Genomic DNA, 15,082 nt, shown 5'->3' with positions numbered 1-15,082 from the left:
AAGAGGAAAGAAAGAAGGAAAGGCAAGTAAGTTAGTCCACGTGATGACTCTGTAGTTAGATGTGCTTTTCAGCCTTACTGTGGTTCTTTTTTTCTTTTTATGTTAAAACCTTTTTATTGTGATAAAGAGTACTCAGACAAAAGTGTGACTGTGAGTGAGTGCACAGTTTAACGGATTATTACAGAATAAGGACTTTTGAGACACTGTTAACACCATGGGAGCCCCTGTGGCTTCCCTTATCATTGTCTTCTTGCCTCCCCCCCCTCTATTATTCAGTTCAGTTCAGCTCAGTCGCTCAGTCGTGTCCGACTCTCCGCGACCCCATGAATCGCAGCATGCCAGGCCTCCCTGTCCATCACCAGCTCCCGGAGTTCACCCAAACTCACGTCCATCGAGTCGGTGATGCCATCCAGCCCTCTCATTCTCTGTCTTACTCATAGCCTATTGTCTGGACATAACTTCTTTGAATTCCTCTGTCTACCCTTACTGTGGTTCTTGACTCTGAAACAGGAACCGAGTGAAGCCAGCCCAAACCCTTGCCACCAGGGGCTGAATTGGCTCGGGATTCAGGGAAACAGGCAAACAGTCAGGTAATAGTCCAAGGCTCGGCAACTTGGGCTTGGCTCACCGAAGGAGTTGGGGAGGTGGGGGAGTTGAAGACGAGGTGCAGAGGTGAGAGAGGGAGGCCCACTCCAGGTGTGGGACCGCAGCTGGAGGAGCTGAAGGAGGAGGTATGGCGAGAGGTGGGCAGAGCCCACTGGCCTGGGGATGTGGGCTCCATGCTGCGTGTGCAGAGGCCTTCAGATAGGGGAAGTGGGTCTCTCAGACGACTCTGGCTGGTGAGTGAGTAAGGAAAGTGAAGTTGTCAAGGATGCAGGGAGTCCAGGGAAACAACTACTGCTGGAGCCAGAGGGAGAAGAGTTGGAGTGGGGTTGGAGGGCTGGGCACTGACTCGAGAGAATTGTACTCCCCTGCCCTCTCCTTCCGCCCAGCTGACTGAGTGGAGGAGGAGCAGCAGGGAGGAGTCAGCTCACACCCCAGGGCTTCTGACTTTGGGAGCTGCCAGGCAGGCCATGCAGTCCATCAGGACAGGATCATGGCAGTGTGCCCGGGTGGGCTTGATGGTGGGGCAGAGGCAACGAGAGTAATGAGTTTGAGTTTAATTAATGGTATTAGGCACTGTGTCAGTCAGGGTTCTGCCAGAGAAACAAAATCAGAAAGATATTAAAGAGAGAGAGAGGTCAATTTATTGCAAGGCTTACACGTAGGGCTGCCGAGGCTAGTTGAAAATCCACAGGGCAGGCTGTGAGGAAGTGAGGGCTGGGGCCATTAAGGAGGAGCCGACACTGCATCCACAGGCAGAGCTTCTTCCTCAGAGAATCCTCAGTTTTGCTCTGAAGACTTTCATCTGACTAGACTGGATGAGGCCCACCCAGGTTACCAAGGATAATCTCCTTTACTTAGTCTCTCCCTTGGACTGCAAGGAGACCCAACCAGTCCATTCTAAAGGAGATCAATCCTGGGTGTTCATTGGAAGAACTGATGCTAAAGCTGAAACTCTAATACTTTGGCCACCTCATGCGACGAGCTGACTCACTGGAAAAGAGTCTGATGCTGGGAAGGATTGGGGGCAGGAGGAGAAGGGGACGACAGAGAATGAGATGGCTGGATGGCATCACCGACTTGATGGACATGAGTTTGAGTGAACTCTGGGATTTGGTGATGGACAGGAAGGCCTGGCGTGCTGCGATTCACGGGGTCGCAAAGAGTCGGACACAACTGAGCAACTGAACTGAACTGAACTGAAAGAGTGTAGAGATAAATCCTATCTGCAAACTATTTTCACAGTGTTATCTCAGCATTGGGCTGAATAACTGAATACTACAGCTAAGCCACCAGGACTTCCCTGGTGGCTCAGACAGCAAAGTGTCTGCCTACAATGCAGGATACCTGGGTTTGATCCCTGGGTTGGGAAGATGCTCTGGAGAAGGAAATTCCAGTCTCTTGCCTGGAAAATCCCATGGACGGAGGAGTGTGGTAGGCTACAGCCCATGGGGTTGCAAAGAGTTGGACACGACTTCACTTTTTCACTTTCACAGCTAAGCCAAGTTGGTGCATAACACTAACCTTCATGGATAGAAAACCACAGAATCGGGAAATATTCAAGCAATAGGGAATGAGGAAAGGAAAAATGGTATTCCTCCGATTCTAGACTCCTGGGACTTCTCCCCAGAGGAAACTGTAGTTAAGAGGTCCTGTGTCTTCATTCAGATGGATGAGGTACCTGGGCAGGAAATAGGTTTTTTTTTTTTAGCATTTGGGTAGGATGCAAAGCCAGAGGACTGGGTGGGGGCACCCAAGCAGAGTGTGAATGTCACATGGGAAGAGAAGGGCAGACTCTGAGGACACCACAGATGGGGACTTGGCAGGCAAGAAACAAGAGAGGGGGCATATGGAGCCTTGTCCTACAGAATCCCAACCAGCTTATGCATGGCGAGTGAGTCCAGAGCAAGCACCCAGGAATTCAGGCTAGGCGAGCAGCAGCAGAACAGGCAGCAGAGCCCCGGGGAGGATGGCCTTCTTTGTCTCTGGTCTGGCGGGAGGAAGCACCTTACCCTAGCCTACCCTTGTGGCTGGGGCCCTGTGTTGAGGGAGGAGGGGGTCAAAGCTTTCTCTCCATGCTGCTGAGAGCAGAGACCAAGGGTTCTTGGTGTTTTGCTTAGGGTTCACCTTAGTGAATTCTTAGCTGAGCAGAGGTTGTCCTGGAGACTCATTTGGGATTGTGTACAGGAGTTTGAGGATAAGAGGCTGGTACTGTGGCAAGAGAGAGGAGCAGACCCAGCCCATGGCAAGAGGAAGTGTGAGGAGGCGAGATGGCCGGTGACCCCTTTGCGGAAGGGCTTTTGCGGACAGTGCGATTTTGATGCTGCATCCTGTTGTAAACCTGGAGGGGCAGAGTGAGCATAGACTGACAACATGTTTACTTACTGTGCTGTACCCTGTGGAGCCTGGTGCTAGCATCAGAACTGACCTGCAGGATTGCACTCTTGCTTAATAATCCCAGTGTAAATGTGGAACTGAGCGTGCATGCAAGGGGGCAGCAGCCTCTGTTTCTTGGTGAGAGCCATGGATATATAGCCTAGGGCTCCCCCAATACCATTGGCTCGGATAGCTCCCTGTGCCCTCTCACGTGAGCTGTGATCGAGACTGAGTTATCTGGTGAGAAAACCCCTTGGAAACCTGGGAAGGACTCAGGCAGCAGTTTGGCAGCAGTTCAGTTACAGACCTTCACATTTTTTGTCTTAAAAACCTTGTAGAACAATGGGTACCCTGAACTCTCCTCCATATCTCAATAACAACTTGAAATGGCACCTTGGGTGAGTCTAGGAGACAGAGGAAAGCTCCAAGCCGAAACTAAAAGCTCTCACAGCAGAGCTCTAGGACCAGCAGAGAAGAAGGGGGAGTGGGGAAGAGTCTAACAGAACTTCCTAGAAGGAGACGGTCTTACCCAGAGAAAATGTAGATGGGCCTGGGGGGCGTCTAGATGTGGCCAACCTAGGAATAACTGCTTTGGGAAAAGAGTGGGTCCCTGGAAGGCAGACTCAGTGTCCCTTGGAGAAAGCAGTTACTGATAAAGGAACTGAAGATGCTTAGAGGTGGGAAGAAACCCTTTCGTAGTTTAGATTGCTCTCCTTTTTCCAGTGTTTTGAGGTAGACCAATAGGTTATTGACAGGATCTTTCTTCTCTGTTAATAAAGGTGATAATAACTATGAATTTTCCTCTAAGCACTGTTTAGTTGCATACCATAAGTTGTGGTATGTTGTGTCTTCGTTTTTATTCATCTCCAAGTATTTTCTGATTTTCCTTTTGTCTCCTTCTTTGACCCATTTGTTGTCTAGGTGTGTGTTGTTTAGTTGTTATGTATTTGTGAGCTTTGGGGAGCCCTTCTACACTGGTGGCCTGGCTCTGCAGAGAGTGTGTGAAAGAAACTGTCCTTTGTAGTCACAGAGGAGGGAGCCCTGGAGCCCCAGTACTACCAACATTCAGGATTGCCCACTAACAGCTGGCCCAAGAAAGCAGAACTTACCTAAATATCAGTAACATAATAGATATTACAGCATATTTATAAGAATATCATAAGAAAAATAGTGAGAAGGAAAGACAGAATTTTTCTGCATATGAAGAAAATACACCAGAAAAATGTTGCTAAAGGTGGGGGAAAATTGTACCCTAACCTTCCAACATATATTAATAATAATAATAATAGTGAAGTAGTTGCAGCTTTGCAGAAAGACCGCACAGCAGAAATTTAAGATCTTAGGAAAGAAGGAGCTAAACAAAAGGAAGATAGTGAACTATTAGGTCTTGGTAGAAATTAGGAGAGAAACAGAAGGAAATACAAAATCAGAAATGAACAGTAAATTAAAAGGAGCTTGAAAGAGAATGGAGCGGAAAGCACAATAAGGCATATGGAGGTTATCAGTAAGGAAGAACCTGAAACAGCAATAAAGGAATGAAACAGATTAGAGAATCAGTAAAAACTGTGAAAGACTTTGAAATGGGTCAAAAGGATTATGAGGGATCTTTAATGGATAACTATGCTTTGGAGTGGAATGGAAAACTAAACACTATTTTCTGGATTATCCCCTCCTGGGTCTGCACCTTTGTGCTATTTCATAATTTTGTAAATTGTACATGGGGCTTCTGTGGTAGCTCAGGGGTAAAGAATCTACCTGCAGTGCATATGGGTTTGATCCCTGGGTTGGGAAGATCCCCTGGAGGAGGAAATGGCAACCTGCTCCAGTATTCTTGCTGGGAAAATCCCATGGACAGAGGAACCAGGCAGACTACAATCCATAGGGTCACAAAGAGTCAGACAGGACCGAGTGACTGAACATACACACACACACAAATTGTAAATAACCAAAAGCAATGCAAATGATTTCTTTCTTTTTCTTTTTTTGATGTGGACCATTTAAAAAGTCTTTACTGAATTTGTTTCAATCTTGCTTCTGTTTTATGTTTTGTTTTTTTGGCCATGAGGCATGCGAGATCTTAGCTTCCTGACCACCTGCATTAGAAGGCAAAGTCTTAACCACTGGAATGTCAGGGAAGTCCCCAGTGCAAATGATTTTATTTTATTTTATTTTTTTTTTCAAACATGATGCATTTTTATTTTTTCTGGATCAGTTAGAACAAAACAGATTACAGGGTTAGGGTGGAGAATAGACAGCTTCTAGAAATATTTTTTAGTTAAAAAGCCTAAGAAAATAAAGCCAGTTTAATCCACAAGAAAAGAAGTTGCTGGGAATTACTTTGTTCAATTACACATGTTCAATAATCCTTGGAAATTTATACTAAGCTACATTCATATCCTAAATTTGTCACAAAATTTAAGGCTGAATTGTGAATGATAGATGAGACAGGGCAGGGGAAGGTATATTAAATCTAGGAATGTGTCATTTATCCACATTATCAAGAAAGTCGGACATGCAGAAAACTTCCCCAGATACACACAGATCTATGCTCACTGTTTGAAATCATTCATTACAGATGTGTTTAAACATCATCTTATAATTTTGCTGTTGGTCTAAATATTTCTGTGACAGTCATGTTTTTGAATCAAAACCTGTAAGTCTTGGGACCGAAAGAAATTAGAATAAGCCCTAGAGAAGTCAAGCTGTATAAAATGTTAAAAAAAAAAGTCACAAAAATAAAAGAAGACTAAAGTTACTAAGATAATAACCCTTAAAAGCTTTAGGTCTTTTTTTTAAGTCTTTATTGAATTTGTTACAGTATTGTTTCTGTTTTATGGTTTTATTTTTTGGTCTCAAGGCATATGGGATCTCAGCCCCCTGACAAGGAATAGAATCTGAACCCACTGCTTTGGAAGGCAGTCTTATCCACTGGATGGCCTGGGAAGTCCCCAAAATCCTATGTTTTGTTTGCTAAAAGAAATACAATTACATCAAGGAATATGTTAACTTATGTGATCAGGACATAGTGTAGGAGCAATTTAATTCATGTCTTATAAAGACCAAATAAAACTACATGGAGGAAAATAAATTCCCCATTACAAACCCCTCTCCCCCAGGCATGACTATATATAATAATCTGGACCTTTGGACTTCACCAGATACAGGAGGGATGAACCAAGAGACCTGAGTTCAAGTCCATTTATCATCCCATTGGAAAAACAATTCACAGGCCTTTCTACCAATAGCCAATCAGTATCATCATCAGTTCCATTAAAAAGATAATACTTAATTAGTGAATTCAGCAAAATTTTATAGGCTGATATGTTTGGGGAAACTTAGCTGCCAGGTCATTCCAAAGCTTGGATGTTATAAAGAAAGCACAAGAGGCAGAGTTTCATGACCTCAGAAAGCAAACTCTTTACCCTCTGTAAATGTATTTATTCACTTGTAATATGGGGATAATAATGCCTAATCTGCTTGGCTCACAGAAATCAAATGAGGATTTTTCTTTAATGAGAAAAGGTGTGAAAAAGGGCCTGTGGAACTATAAAAACCACACAGATGTGAAGTGTAATTAATAAGCTACAGGGTTTCTCACCTTTCCATAATGATTCCTAAGAATCAAGAATTAAAGCTGAGTCCCTGGATCTCCAAACCTAGTTCATCTCCTCTGGAAATTCTACCATGAGCCTATAACTGGCGTTCCTCCAAAGGAAGCTTAAAGAATACTTTTAGTTCCATGGCAAGTGTTATCCCCTCCAAGAAAGTCCTATTGTGTAACCTGCCTGGGAAACACTTGGGTTTAGTTGCACAGGTTTATTTCCTGCAATACGTCTCAGAACCTTTAATATGTGTGCTGCTGCTGCTGCTGCTGCTGCTGCTAAGTCACTTCAGTCGTGTCCGACTCTGTGCGACCCCATAGACGGAAGCCCACCAGGCTCCCCCTTCCCTGGGATTCTCCAGGCAAGAACACTGGAGTGGGTTGCCATTTCCTTCTCCATGCAAATGATTTTAATCTTATACATGTAAATTAATTATTTATGATGGAAGGAACAATTGACCCCCCCATTTTTGTACATAGAATAATGCTCCCTGCAAAATGTCCGTGTCCTAATCCTGTAACCTGTGAATATGTTACTTTACATGGCCAAAAGGGTTTTGCAAATGTGATAAGTTAATGATCTTGAGATGAGGAGAGCCTCTTGAATTATCCAGGAGGGTCCAATGTAATCACAAGGATCCTTTAACCAGTAGGGTCAGTGTTAGAGAAGGAGATGTGACAACGGAAGCTGAGGTTGGAGTGATGCAGTCATGAACCAAAAAATGAAGGCAATCTCTTGAAGCTGGAAAAGGCAGGGAAACAGAATCTCCCCTAGACCCTCCAGAAGGAAACAGGCCTGAACAAGCATTTTAGATTTCCGACCTCTAGAATTGTAAGGTAATACATTTGTTGTTTTAAGCCAGTAAATTTGTGATTGCAGCAATAAGAAACTAATACACCCCCCAAAATGTCAGTTTTATTTATATCTATTTGTAGATTTGTTGTATGCTCTCTGTATGTCTCCATCCTTTGAATTCTCCATTAAGCTGGTTGCAACATCTTATTGATTTATCATTAATCAATGAATTAAATATTTTGTATTTGCTTATTTTATATTTTATGAATTCATGATTTTACTCTTTTAAAAAAGTAATTTTTGACAATGTTGCCAAGACCATTTAATAGGGAAAGAGCAGTCCTTTCAATAGCGCTGTGAAATGGTGCTGGGAAAACTAGATATCAACATACAAAAGAATGAACTGTACCCTTATCTAACACCATACGCAAAAATTAAGTTTAAATGGATAAAACACCTAAGGGTAAGAACTAAAACTGTAAAATAATTTTTCACTTTATTTTTTTGTCCATGTGGCTTGCAGGATCTCAGTTCCCTGACCAGAAACTGAACCTGGACCACAGCAGTGAGAGGGCAGAATCCTAACACTAGACCACAAGGAAGCTCCGAACTATAGAACTCTTAGATGAAAACATAGGGGAAATTTTCATGACACTGGATTTGGTAATGATTTCCTGGGTATGACACCAAAGGCAAAAAAAGAAAACAAATGGCCAAATTAGATTTCATCAGAATAAAATCTTTTATGCATCAAAGAATACCACCAACAAAGTAAAAAAGTGGGAGAAAATACCTATTTGCAAACACCTATTTGATAACAAAGCATATGGAGAACTCCTAGAATTCAATAACAAACCCCCCAAAAACCCAACTCAAAAATATGCAGAAGACTTAAATGGACCTTTATCCAAAGAAGATACATGAATGTCTAGTAAACACTTGGAGAGATGCTCAATATCGGTAATCATAAAGGAAATGCAAATACAAATCACAATGAGACATCCCTTCACACTTATCAGAATGGCTATGATAAAACAGAAAACAAGTGTTGATATGGACATGGAGGAAATGCGACCATTATGCATTGCTAGTAGGAATGTAAAATAGATTTGAGTATATTTAAAAGAATCTTCCACCCTGCTTCTGGAAAGATGGAGTAGATATACTTTTTCCTATTTCTCTTGTTAAGTACAACTAAAACTCCTGGAAGTTGTGTATAAAATTAACACAAGAAGACTCTGAAAGAGAGATAAAAGCCGACAAAGTAAAGGACTCAACAAAGCCTGCTCTCTGTGGTCAAAGGACCAGAAAGACATAGCCCAGCAAGACAGAAAACTTTTAGACAATAACTACTCCACTTCAGCCAGGCTCCACAGAAACAAATGATGGTCTCACCCCATCTGTGGCAGCAAAGGCTATGAGGAGCTGAGACTGCTGTTCTTGCTATGTGCTGTCACTTCAGTTGTGCCCATCTCTTTGCGACCCTATGGCCTATAGTCCTGTGTCCATGAGATTCTCCAGGCATGAACACTGGAGTGGGTTTCCATGCCCTTCTCCAGAGGATCTAGACTTCTGTCCTTGCCAAGCTGTAATGAGGTAGCTCATCTATGCCTTCATTAGGAGTGCTGGTAGAGAAGGCCAAGGAGGAACCAAGACTTCTATACTTGTTGGGTGAAAAACAAAACATTGCCAGTTATGAATATACTTGGAACAAATGAAAAAATAGGATGTCTCAGCAAAGAAACAGAAGATATAAAGAACTTTGAAAAATTTTATACCTAAATGTGCAGTAACAACAACACAAACCTCAAAAAATGGCCTAAGAGTAGGGTGGGGAGGATAGGGGAAAGAATCAATTAGATCAGTTAACTTAAAGATAGAATGATACAGTGCTTGCTTTAGCAACGTATATACTAAAATTGGAATGATACAGGGAAGATTAGCACAGCCCCTGAACAAGGATGATGTGCAAATTTGTGAAGTGTTCCATATTTTTTAAAAAAAGATAGGATGAAATATATTATCCAATTGAAGTAACGGTGAGAAAACAGAAAATAAAGTGGTGACAAAAAGAACAGAACTTCAGAGACATGTGGGACTCTATGTCAATGTATGGCAAAACCAACCAATATAATATTGTGAAATAATTAGCCTCCAATAAAAAAGAAAAAAAGGAAAAAAAGAAAAAAGAAAAAAAAATAAAATTTATGCCATCAGAGTCCCAGGAAAGGAGAAGGCATGGGACTGAAAATATTTGAAGAAATAATGGTTGAAAGATTCTTAAATTTGGCAAAAAAACCCCCAAAACAAACAAAAACAAAACACCTGAATGTACAGGAAGAAATTGAGTGAACTCAAAGGTAAACCTGAAGAAATTCATGTCAATACACATCAGAATCAAATATCTAAAAGCTAAAGACAAATTAAAAAAAACCTTGAAAGTAGCTGAAGAGAAACAATGGGGAAACCTTTGGGGAAAAACAATTAAAATTACAGCAGATTTCTCACCAGAAACCATGGAGGAAGTGGTACAGTATTGTTTCAAATGCTGAAAAAAAATGACTCTCACCTAGAATTGTGTTAAGCCCATGAAAATATGCTTCAGGAATATAGGGAAAAGCAAGATATTCTCAGATGAAGGAAAACTAAGAGAATTTGTTGCTAGCAGATTTACCATAAAAGAATGGTTAAGGTAGTTCCTCAAACAGAAAGGAAATAACAAAAGAGGAATCTTGGAACGTCAGAAAAGAACAATGTAGATAAATACGGAAAAGAGCAAAAATATAGATAAATACAGTAGACTTTCCCTCCTGAGTTTTCCAAATTATTTTTGATGATTGAAGTAAAAATTATGACACTGTCTAACGTGGGGCTCAGTGTTTATAGAGGTAATATTTAAGACAACTGTTCTTGCCTGGAGAATCCCAGGGACGGGGGAGCTTGGTGGGCTTCCGTCTATGGGGTCACACAGAGTCGGACACGACTGAAGTGACTTAGCAGCAGCAGCAGCAGCAGTGGCATAAACAGTGTAAGGTAAAGGGACTTTAAAGGAGGTAAGGGTTCTTCCCGTCACTCAAACTGGTAAAGTGGCAACACCATTCAGTTCAGTTCAGTTCAGTCACTCAACGTGTCCAACTCTTTGCAACCCCATGGACTGCAGCACGCCAGGCCTCCCTGTCCATCACCAACTCCCGGAGTTCACTCAAACTCGTGTCCATATTGTCGGTGATGCCATCCAACCATCTCATCCTCTGTCATCCACTTCTCCTCCTACCCTCAGTCTTTCCCAGCATCAGGGTCTTTTCAAATGAGTCAGCTCTTCGCATCAGGTGGCCAAAGTATTGGAGTTTCAGCTTCAACATCAGTCCTTCCAATGAACACCTAGGACTGATTTCGTTTAGGATTGACTGGTTGGATCTCTTTGCAGTCCAAGGGACTCTCAAGAGTTTTTTCTAACACCACAGTTCAAACGTATCAGTTCTTTGGCACTCAGCTTTCTTTATAGTCCAACTCTGACATCTGTACATGACTACTGGGAAAAACCATAGCTTTGACTAGATGGACCTGTGTCGGCAAAGTAACGTCTCTGCTTTTTAATATGCTGTCTAGGTTGGTCATAGCCTTTCTTCCAAGGAGCAAGTGACTTTTAATTTCAAAGCTGCAGTCACCATCCACAGTGATTTTGCTGCTGCTGCTAAGTTGTTTCAGTCGTGTCAGACTCTGTGTGACCCTAAAGATGGCCTCCCACCAGGCTCCCCCATCCCTGGGATTCTCCAGTCAAGAACACTGGAGTGGGTTGCCATTTCCTTCTCCAATGCATGAAAGTGAAGTCACTCAGTCGTGTCCGACTCTTAGTGACGTCATGGACTGCAGCCTACCAGGCTCCTCTATCCACGGGATTTTCCAGCAAGAGTACTGGAGTGGGGTTTGGAGCCCCCCAAAATAAAGTCTGTCACTGTTTCCATTGTTTCCCCATCTATTTGCCATGAAATGATGGGACCAGATGCCATGATCTTAGTTTTCTGAATGTTGACCGTTAAGCCAACTTTTTCACTCTCCTCTTTCACTTTCATCAAGAGGCTCTTTAGTTCCTCTTCACTTTCTGCCTTAAGGGTGGTGTCATCTGCATATCTGAGGTTATTGATATTTCTCCCGGCAACCTTGATTCCAGCTTGTGCTTCATCCAGCCTGGCATTTCACGTGATGTACTCTGCATATAAGATAAATAAGCAGGGTGACAATAAACAAACAGCCTTGATGTACTCCTTTCCTGATTTGGAACCAGTCTGTTGTTCCATGTCCAGTTCTAACTATTGCTTCTTGACCTGCATACAGATTTCTCAGGAGGAAGGTAAGGTGGTCTGGTATTCTCATCTCTTTGTGAATTTCCACAGTTTGTTTTGATCCAAACAGTCAAAGGCTTTGGCATGGTCAATAAACCAGAAATAGATGTTTTTCTGGAACTCTCCTGCTTTTTTGATGATCCAGCGGATGTTGGCAATTTGACCTCTGGTTCCTTTGTCTTTTCTAAAACCAGCTTGAACATCTGGAAGTTCACAATTCATATATTGCTGAAGCTGGACTTGGAGAATTTTGAGCATTACTTTGCTAGCGTGTGAGATGAGCGCAATTATGCAGTAGTTTGAGCATTCTTTGGCATTGCCTTTCGTTGGGATTGGAATGATAACTGACCTTTTCCAGTCCTGTGGCCACTGCTGAGTTTTCCAAATTTGCTGGCATATTGAGTGCAGCACTTTCACAGCATCATCTTTTAGGATTTGAAATAGATCAGCTGGAATCCCATCATCTTCACTAGCTTTGTTCATAGTGATGCTTCCTAAGGTCCACTTGACTTCACATTCCAGGATGTCTGGCTGTAGGTGAGTGATTACACCATTGTGATTATCTGGGTTGTGAAGATCATTTTGTACAGTTCTCCTGTGTATTTTTGCCACCTCTTCTTAATATCTTCTGCTTCTGTTAGGTCCGTACCGTTTCTGTCCTTTATTGAGCCCATCTTTGCATGAAATGTTCCCTTGGTATCTCTAATGTTCTTGAAGAGTACTCTAGACTTCTCATTCTATTGTTTTCCTCTATTTCTTTGCATTGATCACTGAGGAAGTCTTTCTTATCTCTCCTTGCTATTCTTTGGAACTCATTCAAATGGTATATCTTTCCTTTTCTCCTTTACCTTTGGCTTCTTCTTTTCTCACCTTTGTAAGGCCTCCTCGGACAACCATTTTGCCTTTTTGTATTTCTTTTTCTTGGGCATGGTCTTGAGTCACTGCGCCTTGTACAAAGTCATAAACCTCCATCCCTAATTCTTCAGGCACTCTGTCTATCAGATCTAATCCCTTAAATCTATTTTTCACTTCCACTGTATAATTGTAAGGGATTTGATTTTAGTCATACCTGAATGGTCTAGCATTTTTCCCTACTTTCTTCAATTAAAGTCTGAATTTGGCAATAAGGAGTTCATGATCTGAGCCACAGTCAGCTCCCATTCTTGTTTCTGCTGACTGTATAGAGCTTCTCCATCTTCAGCTGCAAAGAATATAATCAGTGTGATTTCAATGTCCATGTGTAGAGTTGTCTCTTGTGTTGTTGGAAGAGGGTGTTTGCTATGACCAGTGCATTCTCTTGGCAAAACTCTGTTAGCCTTTGACCTGCTTCATTTTGTACTCCAAGGCTAAATATGCCTGTTACTCTAGGTATCTCTTGACTTCCTGCTATTGCATTCTAGTCGCCTATAATGAAAAAGACATCTTTTTTTGGGTGTTAGTTCTAAAGGGTCTTTTAGATCTTCATAGAACCATTCAACTTCAGCTTCTTCAGCATAACCGGTCAGGGTATAGACTTGGATTACTGTGATATTGAAAGGTTTGCCTTGGAAACAAAAAGAGATCATTCTTTCACTTTTGAGATTGCATCCAAGTACTGAATTTCAGACTCTTTTGTTGACTATGATTGCTACTCCATGTTTTCTAAGGGATTCCTGCCCACAGTAGTAGATATAATGGTCATCTGAGTTAAATTCACCCATGCAAGTCCATTTTAGTTCACTGATTCCTAAAATGTTAGACTGTATAAATTATGTACATATAATGTAATACAGCAACCACCAAAGGGTGTACAAAAATATACATTCAAAGACCTTAGAGATATGTCAAGTGGAATTCTAAAAAGAGTCCCAGTAACCGAAAAGAAAGTGGGAATAAGAAAACAGAAATGAAAACTAGAGAGAATAAGAGGAAAATATAAAATGACAGACTTAAGCCCTAATGTGCAAACATTTACATTAAATATAAATAAATATATCAACTACAAGGCAGAGATAGGCAAACTGGATTAAAAAACATGACCCAACTATGCACTGTTGACAAGAAACTTATAATATTTATGATGATATAGTTGAAAGTAAAAGGGTAAAAAATATATACTATGCAAACATTAATTAAAAACACAAATGTGGCTATATTTATATTAAATAATATAGACTTCAGAGTGAATAAAATTATAAGGGACAGAGAGAGAAATCATGTGATGGTAATAAAGCTAATCCACCAAAAAATGGACCAATCTGTCAAGAAGACATATCGTAATAAACACATGAAAAGATGCTCAGCATTGCTCATTATTAGGGAAATGCAAATTAAGACTATAATGAGATATCACCTCACACCAGTCAGAATGGCCACCATCAAAAAAGTCTACAGACAATAAATGCTGGTGAGGGTGTGGAGAAAAGGGAGCCCCGTTGCACTGTTGGTGGGAATGTAAATTGATACAGCCACTATGGAAGACGTATGGAGACTCCTTTCAAAACTAGGAATAAAACTACCATATGACCCAACATTCCCACTCCTAAGCATGTACCCTGAGAAAACCATAATTGATAAAGACACATGTAGTCCAATGTTCATTGCAGCACTATTCACAATAGCTAGGACATGGAGGCAGTGTAGATGTCCATCGACAGATGAATGGATAAAGGAAGTTGTGGTATAGATATACAACGGAATTTTACTCAGCCATAGAAAGGAACATAATTGAGTCAGTGCTAATGAGATGGATGAACCTAGAGCTTATTATTCAGAGTGAGGTAACTAAAAAAGAGATAAGCGAATATCATACATTAATGCATATATACAGAATCTAGAAAGATGGTACTGATGAGGCTATTTGTAGGGTAGCAGTGGATACGAAGACGTAGAGATAGTGGGTAGGAAGGAGAGGGTGGGGCGAATGGAGAGAGCAGCATGGAAACATACACGTTAACGTGTGTAAAATAGATGGCCGATGGGAATTTGCTGTGTGACTCATGGAACTCAGACCTGGGCTCTGTGCCCACCTAGAGGGGTGGGATAGGGTGGGAAGTGGGAGGGGGAAAAAAGCAAAGGCTGATATTATAAGAATCTGCAGATGTGGGGGAGTCTAGTGAGAATCCAGGTGGGGAGTCACGTGAATAAAACGGTGGTGCTGGAAGAATTTGGTCCCAGTGGGAAACTTCAGAGGCATTTCTGACAGGAACAGAAAGAAGCTGAGAGAGAAGGATGGAATCCAGACCAGAGTGGTGGAGATAGCTTGGGTCATAGTGGAATGTCAACACAAATGCTTTTTTCCAAACTTCATCAGTGGAGAGGGAACAGTTTGATTTTCTAGATGAACTGAATTTTTCTGAAAGTCCCTTTAGGAAAATGGCCATT

At 41.7% G+C, this 15,082-nt stretch overlaps 1 non-coding gene across 1 annotated transcript; it reads left to right on the top strand.

The window, feature by feature from the left end:
• Nucleotides 1-9,265: 9,265 nt before the first annotated feature.
• LOC129559716 (U6 spliceosomal RNA) lies at nucleotides 9,266-9,372 on the top strand. The gene has a single exon (XR_008686647.2). It is a non-coding gene; the product is annotated as a U6 spliceosomal RNA (small nuclear RNA).
• Nucleotides 9,373-15,082: the final 5,710 nt, after the last annotated feature.

The sequence above is a fragment of the Moschus berezovskii genome, chromosome 8 (assembly GCF_049115385.1).
Source record: "Moschus berezovskii isolate FMDL1 chromosome 8, NW_MosBer_1.0, whole genome shotgun sequence".
Taxonomy (NCBI): Eukaryota; Metazoa; Chordata; class Mammalia; order Artiodactyla; family Moschidae; genus Moschus; species Moschus berezovskii.
Note: the sequence above shows the minus strand (reverse complement) of the source record. Positions and strands in the feature narration are given on the sequence as shown.